This window comes from Vanacampus margaritifer, chromosome 11, assembly GCF_051991255.1.
Source record: "Vanacampus margaritifer isolate UIUO_Vmar chromosome 11, RoL_Vmar_1.0, whole genome shotgun sequence".
NCBI classification, from domain to species: Eukaryota; Metazoa; Chordata; class Actinopteri; order Syngnathiformes; family Syngnathidae; genus Vanacampus; species Vanacampus margaritifer.
The window spans coordinates 3,999,507-4,014,636 of record NC_135442.1 but is presented as its reverse complement, the minus strand read 5'-3'; the positions used below and the strand labels follow the sequence as shown (position 1 = coordinate 4,014,636).

The following is a 15,130-nucleotide window of genomic DNA, read 5'->3' as shown; positions in this document are numbered from 1 at the left end:
GAGCTGCCAACTTCCCAGCTTCCAAGTTAGTATTGGTAACATAATGTAACACCCACACTCACTATTCTCTCCTCTTTTTGTGTTGCAAGCAGTTGTCAGACCAGACGCTGGCAGTCATCAAATTATTTGATGCCATGCTGCTGCGTAAAACCGCACAGTCGCAGCAATATCCCACCTTTAGCTGCATTCTCTGACCCTTTGCTAACAAGCCACAAAATGTTAACCAGCCATCCACCATAACACTAGAAGCAGCTCTGTTAGCGTGATGCAGTACAGTTAAATGACAGTCCAGCTAAAGTTGGAACCGGTGCAGACGCTTTTCGAGGTCTGTTTCCTGATGTTATTCCGGACAGCAGCAGTCTGGTCTGCTTTGGTCTGTCTGAAGGATCGAGAGCGGCGCGGCAGACTGGGCCCAGGGTGTGTCGGCGTTGTGGTCGGAAACGCTGCGTGCGTTGCCTGCGTGCGCTGTTTGCACTGTTTCTGCTGGCCAAAGGATGACAACAATAACAAACGTTCCAGACTTTTCCTTTCTTTTCCGTAGCCCGCTCGTCAGACGAATTTTACAACCTAATATAAGAGGAAAAATATCCGCTAAGTATATGGCGCTATTCGTAGTCTTGGTAGCAGTTTGGTTATATTGGCAGTAATAGTAGGTAGATATGTAGAAAGCATTACTAGTATAATTACAAGAGTAGTAGCAGAAATATTAGAAGTTCATAAGAAAAGTAGTGTAGGTAGTAGTATGTAGTCGTAATATGAAGTAGAGGTATCGATGGCATGTTGAGTATTGTTATGAAGTAAAAATTGTTGTATGTCATAGCAACATGTACGAGAAGTAGTATTATGTGTAGTAGTGGTAGTATTAGTACAGTAGTATGTACTGAATGATGTATTGTTAATACTTAGTCGTAGCAACAAGTAGTAGTAGAAGTAGTATTGAATAGTAGAAAGTCATAGTATTCGTTGTAGGAAGTAGTAGATGTTTTTCTTTCACACAAGCTTCCCCTTGTTGCTAGGTAGACTTGAAGAGGGCTCAATCCTCAGTTGGCTCATTGGCTAATAACACAAAATGAAATATCCCAGCCACACCCCCACCAGGCTGTTTGAGTGACAGCCCGCCGACAGACACTGACATGAGCAAGCCCGAAACATCTTCCCGACAAAACCACCATCACCTTTAGTGCCTGGACAAAATGGATGTTTTGGATTCAGACCTTTCTGGAGAATCAGACAGACGGACAGACACGCCGTGGTAGTGAGGAGACACAAGACAGAGAAGCAGACGTCTGAGCCTGGCCACTGTCCTCTTACACGCACACACGCACGCACACACACACACACACGCACACACACACCCTGTGACCTGACTAATCAGATTAGTGCGGTGTGCCTGCAGAGAGTTGACATGCTGCTGACTTGCTGCCATGTGCTCTACTACTACTACTACTACTACTGTTGTTGTTGTTGTTGTGATGTCACACAGTGATTGAGAAAAAGAGGGAAAATGACCCCAAGAGTGATTTTAGCCTTCCTCTCTGGTTTGAATGTGCGAGATGTCAGTGGAAAAGGTCAATTACTCGGACGCGAGACGGAACGCCGTCTTTGGATTGAACACCCCATTTTTCTTTTAGCGCTCAGTACCTTAGACCCTAATGTTGGATTACAGTTATAATTCTTTAATAAAAAACATCATTTAAGGCAATTTGGATAACGTGGTTATGGTTAACAAAGTTAAAACATCATCATAAATCATGCTGTTTCTACTAAGTACTGTCTCAAAAAATTCTCCAATTTTGATACTGTAAATGTATATGATCATATGCCGAGAAACTTCTTGGGAGGAGCAATATGGCGGACTTGCGGCTTCAAAACTCTTGGCCTATCGACTATCCAGTAATATATACAGATCAGTGGGTCAAATTGACCCCCACAGCGGGTTCGTCCTTTTTTTTTGACACAAATTGGGTTATTTTTTGACCCAACTGTTTTGTGTTTATACAGTTCTCAATGCATAGGAAGTAAACACTGAACATCACAAGACCAAACCCTAAACAAATGTGAGCTGTGATGCCAGCAATGCGAGCCCGAGGGCAGTTTGACATCAATTTCAGGGGCCGGTATAAAGCCAAAATGCCAGCCCCTTGAGATGGATAAAAACAAATGGATTCATCTGTTGAATTCTTATTCCACTAACACAATATTTAATCAGCGTACCGTGTTTAGACTAGTGGGGGTCCATTAAGAACCCAAATTCAAAGCTCAACGGGGCTCTCAAGCTCTCAGCTGGAGGATCCAGACGTGGAGCCAGCAAAGCTAATCAACAGGAGATAAGTGCGTTAGTCGACTTCCGTGTGCGTGTCAGTCAGCCGTCACGTTCACAGCTTCGGTCTCGTATCGCATCGGAGAGGTCAGGAGCCAAGAGGTCTAAAGCCCACATTCCACCTTGGGAGGGGGGCCGGGACCACGAGGTGAAACCTGGACGGCGACGTAAGGTTAGGACGTCTCAAGTAGTTCCCACCAAATCCATGTCAGATAATAAACAAAAAAGTTCAGAGGTCGCACGGAGGAAGCTTTGCATGCTGATCTTGGGATTTGGGTCGGAGGCAGGGGCACGAGGAGGGGGTCCCTAATATTTACAAGAAAAGACAACATGGCTTCTTCGTTCAGTTTGCGGGTGGGCACATTTCTAGGCTCAAGGGCTGTTTTCAATTTGAAAACAGATTGTATTTCATTTAAAAATATGTTCTTAATGCCATTATAAAATTGTTTATTTTAGCCTACTTGTGTTCTTTTTGTATTATTTACAATAAATAAATAATCCAATTATTTAAAGCAATAAATAAATAAAATAATACAAGATTAATCGATTATTAAAATATAAAAATATGAAGGCTCAACTTTTAAATACTGTATAGTGTTTATTAAATTAATTAAATAAATACATGATCATGAAACAGTGTGATTGACTTCATAATTATCAAACAAAATTAATACAAATTTATTAAATGTATGTGAATATAACCAATTTAAAAAAAATCTACTGGCATTGTAAAATGTACATGTATTATGTTTTTTTTAATACCAATTTATATAAGCATTTAATAAAATAAAATGCTTAGAGAATATAATAAATACATTTTAAAATATTTAAGTATAATAGGTTACATGTATATTAATTGACTAATTTTAGGGAAATGGTTTTAATTAATGCAACAAATATTACAGGACTTGACTCTGGGCTGTATGAGTAACACATCGACACTTACAGGATGATGATGATGATGATGATGATGATATCATGAAGCTGCCTATGTGCGTCTTTAGTACGCTCACACACTTGAGTGTTGCTATTTTGAAAGGCGTTTGCAAAGCATGACAGGGGCTCCCTTTTCCCCTCTGCAGTGGGTCAAGTGCGCCGTCGTAACATCCAATGAAAACATGTGGCGCGGCCGAGCGAAGCCAAGTAAGGAGAACAACACCGCTGGCAACCCCGCCAGTGCCCGCGCACTACCACACATCTGGATGTGTGTGTGTGTGTGTGTGTGTGTATTTGTCGTGACAAAGTGAGAACATCAATCCCATTAGCCACCAACATGAGGTCTGAGAACCAACACAATAGCTGTACCTAATGTTTTGTCCAACTTGACATATTGAGCCAATACAGCAAATGTTTGGCTGTGACGTGACAGCGTCAAATGACTTTAGCCAGCACATGTTGAGCTTAGCTGTGATTTGTCTCGTTAAAGAGGCGTAAACGACGTCAAGCTGCCAAAACATGCAATCCGAGGAGGACGACGGGTCCAACAGCTACACGAGCTGGGAGAATACCGGACCCGCAGCAATGCGATTTTTGGCTTAGAAATGGCATCAATCTGTCGAATAGTAATGATGGCATAAAAATGTCAGTTTCATGTCAGCCGTCTTATTGGTGAGACATACAGAGACATCAGATTGGGTGTCGATACTCTCACGTTCACATTTATGGCAAATTTAGTCTTCAATTAAGTGAAGAAGCATGTTTGGGATGATCAAAACTTTTTACGATTCGGTGCTGTGGTCTGAGCAGCAGGGGGCGCTACTTCTCTCATTGCCGACAAGTGCCAAGGGCCATCTCGTCAAACGCTTCATCACTTCCTTACATCCTTAGCTTCTTTCACCCCCCCCACTTGCTCTGCCGTGAGTGTCCACAATGAAGACCATCCCAGTCCACTTCTGCAGGGTCAGTCGGACTTAATCCCCCCCCCCCCCCCTCTGCCTCTTACAGCTGGCCTAATACCTCCTGCCGCCACCCTGACGTCTCAGACTTCCCAACCTGCCGAGTCGCCACCTCTCATCCGAAAGGTTTGACGGGGGGGGGGTCTCGACTCTCTTGCTACAAGTCGGTCAAGTAGAAACCTCAAACCAGAGCCCACCCAGGGGAGATAATATAGGTCAGATAAACCCTTTTTTGCTTGTTCGGAAGAAGGCGGACAAATAGCAGGGCCTGTTGAGTACCAGGATAGGTCGCAGTTGAGTTTATCCGGAGTGGATTAAAACGCCAAGAGGAAGTCACACATCTTCATAAAACACGCGAGTTGGCTTCGTGTTGTCATCAGTTGGGGCTTGAGTAGATCTGAATGTTTCAAAAGTCTGCAGGGTGAGTGGGAGGATAATACGACTTAATAAAACAAAATAATTTGGGGAAGAAAAAACCTAAAGCTGATTTGTGGGGAAGATTGTTCATAGGGTTAAATGTGTGGGGTTTGGATTGGTGTTAATGAGAAAATGTGTCTGTTGTAGTTAAAAAAAAAAAAAAAAAAGTTAAGGTTTAGGGTAAAACTGTCGATAGTTTTAGAGTTATCGTTATGGGTTGGGAGATTTGTGGTTAAGAGTATTTTTATCTGCAATGGAAATTTTATTTCAATTCTAGATAAACACTGGTTTGAGGGGGAAACACTGTATTGCTAATTGGGTAAATTTAGGGTTTGGTTTTAGTGGTAGGATGACGCGGGAATTTGGGGAAAAAAGTCCATTGTAAGGAAAAACAACAACAAACTGTTCAAAAGTTTGGGTTATAATTCGAATCGTCCATTCTAGTGCAATAACAGGTTCAAGCAGGGCTGGACTGGCACAAATAATCGGCCCTGGCATTCTGACTTGGGTCCGCCAGCCCAGCCCAATTCCTGACCACTCTTGATTACCACGTAGCTCTACCACGGATGTTTATTGGTTCCGTTTGCTCGCTATATTGTAAAAATGGATGAATTGGGCGGCTCCATCTAAATTGTGGGCCGGTCTCTTTTTTTTTTTTTCGGAAAATGGAGCAAACTAGTAATTGAATAGCACCACATCGGCCCCAAAGTCCAGTCCTGGGTTCAGGGAAAATGTTCACTGGGTTATGATTAGGGGAAGAAAAAAAAAGTAAATTCATTATAGATCAAACATGATTTGACTCGATAAATGACAAAGTGCAGCAAAAACCTTTCTCGACCTTCATCTCACATCAAAACACATACAAACTCCCCCAAAACACGGCATGTATTAAATCAGCCATGCGAGAGCAAATGCATGCCTGAATACACGGCAGGCTGCGCGTGCATGTCAAAGTGCACACACACCACATTGTCAGTATTGTCTGGCGTGTTATGACTTGGGAGAGGTAATGACACACCAGAACCAGTCCAGCGCACTTAATGAGAGCTCCCGCAGCTTCATATCATCGTCGCATGTGCGCGGTTTCATACTCGAGGCCGATGGCCTCACTGACCTCCCTAATGGGTTTCCCTCTCCACGTGCGTCGCGCACGGCCGCCGCTCCGCAACATGGGAAGATGTCGGGTGTTTATGTTACTGGCGTTAAGGCTGAGATTTAAGTAAATATTATCGTGAGTCAAACTAAGATGGGGGCGTTTATGTTTAGAGATATTAGCCATTAGCCCAACCATGGCTAATGATGCATTCAAGACTAATATAGTGGCAGTGAGTGAAAACAACGACCTGGCGACCAATCCAGGTTGACTCAGAACAGGATAAGCGATCTGCGAAAATGGATGTGAGCCAAATTGTCTGTCAAAACATAAAAGGCTGCATTACTTGCAACGGGCGCGGTTGGAAGTCACTTCACACGCTGTCGTCAGCATTCCTTTAAGTCTGGCGGTGACCTCACGTGGTGCCACCTGACTACGTCCGTACTGGACACTTGCGCTCACGCGTCTGTAATCACACCCGAAAAACAACGGCGCTGACAAAAAGTAGGGCATGCCAAGAAGAAGAAAAAATGTTTACATCAGCGTAAATCCGTCGTGAGATTCATCCTCCTCGGAAGGTAATCCCTGGTCTGGATGCATTCCATCATAAATATCCTTTTGTGTGACGGATAAAAAAAAAAAAATCATCGTTGTGCGTCACAGCAGGTCCCAATTTTGATGAAGCACTTCTATCCCCTTTCCACTGATCCATACCACCGTGTTTATGTTGACGGAACACCTGAAGTGTCGTAATAACGCCTCGACATATCCGCGGAAATACCACAGATTTGATCCGTACTTTGGAGATTTTTGCGTTATGAAATAAATAAAGCTTCATGTGCGGAATTCTCAAAGAGGTTTTGGCCAGCTGTCAGCATCGTTCCTGCTGCTGATTCGTTATTTGGACAACATAAGAAGTCGAAAGAAGTCATGCGTGGAACGACGCAGGATGTCTACCAGTTTGCTTTGAAGGAGACATTTTGGGAGAAATTTCTCCACTAGTTCTCCACAGACATACATTTATATAGTTATAAAATTTGAACCTCATTACTTCGCAGAGAGAAACACAAAATTGCTAAATGCTTATTGTTTTTGTCATTGTGTTTGGCTGGCACATGGCAACACACAAAACTAGTCATTCGATTCGATTTTGGCTCTGCGATTTGATTCAGAATCGATTTTCGATTAAGAACGATTTTTGATTCAAATTTTCGTCTACTTTTAGCGTTTTTAGCTATGCCATTTTCATTTTGACCATTTGTTTGCATCTTTTCTTGGAATGTGCTTTTATCTAATATATATATATATATATATATATATATATATATATATATATATATATATATATATATATATATAATTTCCTTAACTTGTTAGTAGGGATGGGAGTCTTTGAATGTCTCACGATTCGATTTGATTCCGATTTTTGGGTGTGCGATTCGATTCAGAATCCATTAAGAACGATTTTTGAGTCAAAATGATTTGATTGACAATGATTTTTTGCTTCAATCTATAGATGTGCAAGGAATTGTAATGATCTACTCCGGTCTGACTCGCTAATGCTAATTAGCGCGCTACTCGCGGCACTTTTATCACTCAAAAGAACGGCTCCACGCTGATTTTTTTTTTTTTATTCGAATAACTTGATCGGGACTTTTTCCTTCTACTCTCTAATGTGGCCACAACTTATCAGTGTATTAGACCACGTGGAACCACATTGCCCCTCAGTGGCCAAACCAGGTACAACATGTACAGCGCTCCAAATAAAGGCACACACAAACAAAGGCAAGACAGTATAAAATAATTTAAATAAAATAAATTTCGGGACATTTAAAATTGATTCTGAATCGTACTAATAAATGAGAATCGATTTTTTTGGCACACCCCTAGCCTGTTTCACATAGTAGCATAAGATTTGGTGCAAATGTCTGTCATGAGTAGACCCACAAGAAAGTCTCAGGAAGCCATGAGTGAAATGACACCAAAAATCTGCCATTTTGGTTTGGAGCAGCCATGTTAGGACCGTTTCCAGGGTTCCTTCAAAAAAGGTACTCAACATTTTTGCTCCGATAGTTACGCAACTATAACCACAAATACTGGACAGATGGACGATGCCAACTTGCAAAACAGTTTGACGACGAAATTCTGCAAAAACTCTTCACAATGCGGACTCTACAAAGAGCATCATTTAATCTCTGAGAGTGTGAAACAAATTCTGTGTTCCTGTAACTCTACGAAATTCCCACACCAATCACTTCCCCCCTTGCGACCTGTCATCATCAGCTGTCACTTCATCTTGCGCGTGAAAGGCACTCACTCTGACGGTGTGAAACTCCACACAGCTTCCCGCCCGGCCCCTCGCCATCTCCGCTTGCTCGTCCATGTCGGGAAAGTTCTCCTGAAGCATTTCCCCTCATGAAAAGTCACCCGGGATCGGTCTCCCGGCCGTTCCTCTCAGGTGTAGTGGAACTTGAAGCTGTGTAGATCCATTGAGGAAGACGGCGGAATCTTCACCAGCGTGTGAAATGTTTCTCTTTGCTGCCTACTGCCCGTCTGGCTGGCTGACTCGTCGGGCGTTTGGTCCTGTCCTGACAGTTCGCCCCCACCTTGCTACCTCCTCCTCTAGCTCAGTCCACACCCAGATCAGCCAGCGGGGTCCTATTGGCTGCTCAGGTGGAAAGGGGGTGAACGCTGGTGGGCTCCATAGGGGGGGTTACAGAAAGGGCACAATCAGGGGGGGGGGGGGGGGTGATTGCCTGGCAGATCGATCTGCTTGTCTGTGATTAGTCAACAGCTAACGGTTGATCATCTCCTGGGGGAAAATGAGATTTTTTTCTTACGTTTAGATTTTGTGCACTACAGTTTGAGAATGTACATGAATGTGGGGGGGGGGGGCAAAAACAAAAAAAACCACACCGTAACCTAAAGTGAAGAATGGCGGTGTCAGCATCATACTTTGGGGTTGTCATGTTTGGATCTGTCCTTCAGATGGAACTGGGACCTCAGCAGGGTGGAGGGAATTATAATCTGTTCCAAATAATATTCAGGTTTCTTCTAGAAAGCAAAAAAAGAAAAGAAAAGCCTACTAAAACATCTTAACTTTACTGTAATTAGAGGCACCTTAAATGGTGGCAGGTGTGTGCCGTTGAGTTTGAATGTGCCTGGTTAATTCTGAACACAGCCACATCCAATTATATGAGGGTGTGCACATTTATGCAACAACATTATTTCTGTTATGTATTTTTTTTTAACTTCCCCTCTCCAAAAAAATTTTTGGATTATTTTTATTCAATTGGATAGTATAGGTTATAGGTCACATTAATGGTGGAAAATATTTTGTAATAATTTATATTGGTGTCTTTTTTTTTTAATTTTTTTTACAAAAGCCTGGCATTTAATCAGGGGTGTGTAGACTTTTTATATCCACTCTATACAATGTGTATCTCTCTGTCTGGCTCAGGTATGTGAGCAACTTACGTCACACATGCACCGATTCCCCGGCAATTCCGCTCGAAACTTTCGTCAGCGCTCCGACAGGAATGGTAACAAACTCTTTAGCGGCGACTTTGTGTTTGGATTTCAGAAGTCGAGGACGCTTGCGAGGACATTAACGCTCTTCTTAAGAATCATTACAAACACACTTTGACCCAGAAGTGTGGGCTGATGACGCAAAAAGCCTTCCAAAGGGGGAAATGCTTACCGGCAGATTCATTTAGCTCCGATTGGCGGCGTAACGAAACCATCTCGTATGCTAGACAAATGGACGATGCTTAAATTGTGCAGGGTTGAGGTTTTGGTCATTGTGGGCGGAGTCTCGCAGCAAAGTGTGATGACACCTTGAACCACAAATCTTAGCTCATGAATTTTGAAATTTGGTAGACATGTCCATCTCGAGTACTCCCGCAAAAAAAAATCTCAAGAAGCCATACCCAAAAGAACACAGGAAGTCAGCCATTTTGGTTTTCCAGAAAACTTCTACGAGATTTTATCCAATGGCTTCTAAACTTGTACTTTTGAAATTGCAAAACATTTTAGTTTCCGTTGCGTTTGAGTAAAGTATGACCGCCAAGTTTGATGACTCGACAATTTCACCGAGCAACACCAAATTTGGTAGGCATGTCTATCATGTGTCTACCATATCATGTCGGGGGGAAAAAAAATGGCGGTCTGTCATTTTGGTTTGAAGTAACAATTTCCAGGTCGATTTTTACCATTTCACGCATTTTATTTACACCGACAGCCTCCAGACTTAAACCCTATCAAGCGATGCAGTTTCTGGACCCAAAAGTTTTCAAGCATGATGAAATCAAAAGATCGGTTTTCTCACCGTTCCAATAATTTGGGCGGAGAGTGACGCGGACAAAATGGAAAACGCTGAGTTCAGCGTTATGACGATAAGACGCACTCCTCGTCTTGATGGTTTAAAGGGCTCCTTAAATCTTCGGGGCAGGTTAGGTGGCGAGTGGGGGGGACAGGGGGGGTCGACAAAAAGGACAAAAGGCCACGTAAACATCATGACCAAGCATAACAAGTCTGGGAATGAGGCCGCCGAGCTGAGAGGATTACGGCTGCTCGCTGACACGCTCCAGACTTTGATCCGTCAGTCACGGCAACATGCTAACACCCGCAAAAACTAACCTAGCGAAAAACTAAGTATGGGTCATGTGTAAGTCAAGCTGTTGACAGTAATGAAGTAAATTTAGTTAAGTACAGTTCTTAAGAAGGACAGTTTTTATGGATTTGTAATTAACTTGAGTGATTGATGTTTGTCATCTTCAACTTGACACCGCTTCAGCTTCAAGGCAAAGTCTACTGTACTTCATCCAGGACTAAATTTTTTTGCGGTTCTGATTAAATCCGCCATTCCTGTATGGTCATGGCCTTTTATTGATAGGGGAGATTCGGTCACACCTGTCGATCATGCAAGCGCCAATCTCCACATAACTTTACAGTAATACGGTTGTCATTATTTGTATTTAAAACCCGTGGGCAGTGTTTTATTTTGAAATGGCAACTTGGTCAGAACCAACAAAAAGACAAAAAATGGTCACAATAACGCCTAGGGGTTAAAAAAGTTGCAGCATAATTCAACCAAAATAAAGTAAAACTCCAGCCTGATGGCAACATAATGAACGCCTGTCGGACATGAAACAAACACTTGAAGACACGTAATGGACGCCTGATGCACATGGAATGGACACTTGACAAACATGCAATGATAGACACAAAATGGATGCCTGACGAATACCAAATGATCAACACTTGACGGACACGTAACGGACACAGACTCATCATGGACGCCTGATGGACAAAAGCCAAATAAAAAGCCAAACTTGGTGTAACTAATTCATTAGCTGCTCACCAAGGTCAAGACGGATTCGCCCGGGGTGGTCGGCCTCACGCAGGTCCGGTCGAGTGGCCGGCCAAACCCTGATCCCCGCGCCGGATTCGACTAATTGGATCATGCCGCGGCGGAGCCTTCAAAAGGCCAAAAATCAGACAGCCGCCAGAGCGAGACGCAAAATGGCTAATTAGCGTTAGCGGACATCACAGGACTCCCACCAAGTGCAACTCCCTCAGTTTTCAAAACTATTTTGTTACCTCCTTCAAGCCAATTAAATTTCCATTCATGTTTGTTTCTGGCATTGCGCAAAAATTTATTCATTTCGCAAATTTGTAATCGGGACCACTAGCTAGCCTTATTAGCTTCACGCTTAATCGACCTCATGTTAGTAGAATGTTTGCATTTTGGCTAATGACCTAACAACAGGATAGCATTGTTTTACTGACAGCATACCTTGTCCGAAGGCACTTATTTTAGGAGTACGTTAGCATTTTTGGCCAACACACATCTTAGCTGTGCTATTTTCCTACAATTGAGGCAAGGCATGAGTGTGTTTTAGTAGATTTTTTTTTGTTTCTAAGTGTCTTATCTGCACAACAAGTGTAAAGTCAATATTTTCCTTGCGGGTGATAGCCCCGTCGGTACCATCTACAAGGCACTTAAAACCCCCTTAAGCAGATGATCCTGTAACATTTACGCTGACCTCTTTAGAGAGCGGAGGGATTCCGACAGCGTGACGGAGGGTCTCATTAATCTAATTTACGAGCAGCATCAAGTTAGCAGCCGCTATGTGAGCATTAGCTCGCTGGTACTGGGCCAATGAGGAATTAGCGTCGCAGCTAATGAGGCACAATTTTTTTTTTTTCTATGCGGCGCTCTGTGTGAGGTTTCTGAATAGAGTTAGCATCAATTTACTATATAAGGGGATCTAGACGTAGCAGATTAATAGTAGTCATAAATAAAGCAATAAAGTCTGTTGAATCCTAACACACACAAATCAAATCTGAGACTTTTTAGCAAAAGCTGTTCCCGATCAGCTCTGACTACGTAGCTAAAACAAGAGATAGCTTTTTTCTTTCTTTTAAGACTTAATCTTAAAAGTCAAAATAAAAAAACAAAATCGCAGCATGACAGCTGAGATGTAACGATATCCAAACATCACGATACGCTATTATCACAATATGAAGGTCACGATACGATAATTATCACGATATTGTGGGGAGGTTGGCGATACAAAAAAAGTCACAATGTTGTGAAAAAAAAAGAGCTTGTACTAAAAAAAAAAAAAAACACACAATATTGTGCTTTTGTACATTACAGCAATGAAAAATATAAAAATATTATAAATATTATAGATAAAAAATATATAAATATATATATTGAAGCACTTACTTACACACATTGAGTTCCTACACATGTTGACTCTGATTACAAGCATATTACGTTCCCCTTCATCTGACCATTAGCGTGGGTTTTAAACATAGAAGGGCCAAAACATGCCTTGGGAAAATTAAACTGCACAAAAAAAAATATATAGCTACCAGAGGGTGCCAGAACTGTACAAATGGAAATCAACCCGATTTTTTCTAACAGATGTGCTGCTTTTAATATCGTGAGTGAAGACGACAATATACTGTGAAGGTTTTAATATCGCAATATCACGATATTGCCATTATCGTCACATCGCTAGTATCGACTACGCCTGCCAAAATTTTAAAAAAGCGTATAACAGTGGGGGGTGACTGAACTTTTAAAAAGGTAGCTAATGTTACTGTGCTTCACACACACACATGCACACACAATATTTTTTGACAGGTAACATCAAGGCTCACACTCCCTCGCACTGAAAGCATATTTCTGCGAAAGCGATACTTCGCAGAGATCTTATCCGATTCTTGACTGACGGATGCAGAACTCCACATTCTCAAAATGTGTCGAGGTTAGCACGTGAAAGGTGACCAGAACGTCAAAGAAACGTTTGGAAAATGAAGACAAATGATTCCTTGGCAGAGTCGATCAGTGACACGTTCCTGGCAACGACGCTGCGAGGACTCATTTTGAACGTGATTACTGCGAGGTCAGAGTCATTGCTGTACTAGATATGTCAGAAAGTAAAGTGAATCATATCACAGCTGGAGTGAACCCGCTGCCACCGCTGCTGCGCCATTGTTTGCATTATTTACATAATTATTTGAATGATGATTTACATGCGCGTCACATTCCTGCGATGAGCTTATAAAAAAACAAAACGCTGCGTAACAGATGCTCAGCACACACGCGCGGGTTCCTGTGGAAAACTGAGGGACGGCCCAGCCAAGAATACGCCGATCTGTTTTATTGACGTCCAAATATGGTCTTAAAGGCATCATCCCGCCCAGAGCCGCTGTCGTCTGTCACGCCGTTGACGGCTGGAGAAACACTTTAAATAACAGATAATAACGTGTCCTCTCATTCAACTCTTTCAACGTAATACGCATTAAGCAGGTTGAAGGAAGTCACATTGAACATTGTTTCAATGGGACATATTGTATTATGGACAATTGCTTGCATATACACATACAGTGTTTGGCTGTCTGAAGTGTGGCATCATTCTTATTTCCGCGTCTTGATCATTTCAATTTTAGAGCCCACACGCGAGTTTGTCCATCCATGACTTGGATGCTGCCCGGGTGAACATCAAATTGCATCGTCATTGGGGTAAAGTCTTGTACCGAGGGCGAATCACGTTCTAATTAAAGTGATTCATCAAAGAATCGGAGTTAATTTTATCGTAATTGGAGTGAATCGTATTGAAACTGAAGCAAACTGTCGTAATTAAAGTGAATCATTTGGTATTTGGTGTGAATCCTGTAACTGGAGTGAATCGTGTCCGAATTCAAGCGAATCATTCGGAAATTGGAGCCAAGTAAATCGTAAGTAGAGCGAAACGTGTCGTAGTTGGAGCGAATCATATCTTAAGTGGATTGAATTGTGCCATAGCTGGAGTGAATTGTAATACACTGCAACTGAATCGTATCATAATTGGAATGAACCATATCATGATTAGAGTGAATCTTATCCTAACAGACTCCATTTAAACCAGGATTGGAGTCACAGCTTTAAGAATATCAATAAAATCTGATTCTTTTGAATCTTTTTTTCAACTGACTCCAGCTACGCTAAGATTCACTCCAGTCGTAATAATATTCACTCCAATTCCGAAGCGATTCAATTCAATTCTGATATGATTCCTATCGTAATTGGGGTGACTCTTATTTCATATTTCATAATTCATCATATGGGAAGTAAAGTGAATCATATCACAATTAGAGTCAATTGCATCATCGTTAGAGTGAATCATATTGAAATCGGAGTGAATCATCTTGTATTTCGAGCGAATCGTATCCCACTGCTCCGCTCATAATAATTGCGGTAAAACAACAAATTATTTCTGCCGGGATGCCGTCATGCTCTGTGTGGGAACTCGACATGTAACGTTATCCGGTTAAGCCGTGTTGCTGGGATTCACAGCGTTTCATTTCATGTAGATCAACCGGTCGCTCGCTCCCGCTTGATCCGGTGGCACCGAAGACCTTACTCGTATAAAAAGAGCATTAGCCTGTAACCCTGTAGAAAATCACGGGGGTGTCGGGCCAGATCAATATCGCAGGAATGTGAACTACACAAGCTCTTTCTTTAGTTCTTACTAAAGCTAAATAATATCAATAACAATGTTTTTGGCCACCAGAGGACTTTTATAACTGCTGCCTTCTCATTTTGTGAAATCTGTTTGTTACAACTTAATACGCTTGGTGATCAAATACAGTTGTGGCTTCCAGGGGTTCTTCAAAGACGACCCCCTCTGAGTCATTTTGTCCAAGTGCTACCAAATTAAAACCTTGTATATGAGACAAAGGGAGGAAACTATGTGAAACATTAGATTTTTCGCAATTGTGTCAGTGGAGCATGGCAGTAAAGTTTGATGACTTGCTGGGAACCATAAAACTAATAAGTAAACCATAATTGCTTTTTTTTTTTTTTTTGTGGTAAATTAAGCCCCCGAGGCCAATTTGACTGAACAA

General features: G+C 42.1%; 1 protein-coding gene across 2 annotated transcripts in view; it reads left to right on the top strand.

Moving 5' to 3' along the window:
- The window catches only part of rnf17 (ring finger protein 17), a 78,601-nt gene that overhangs the window by 23,574 nt on the left and 39,897 nt on the right, over positions 1-15,130 (top strand). The window lies entirely within an intron of this gene.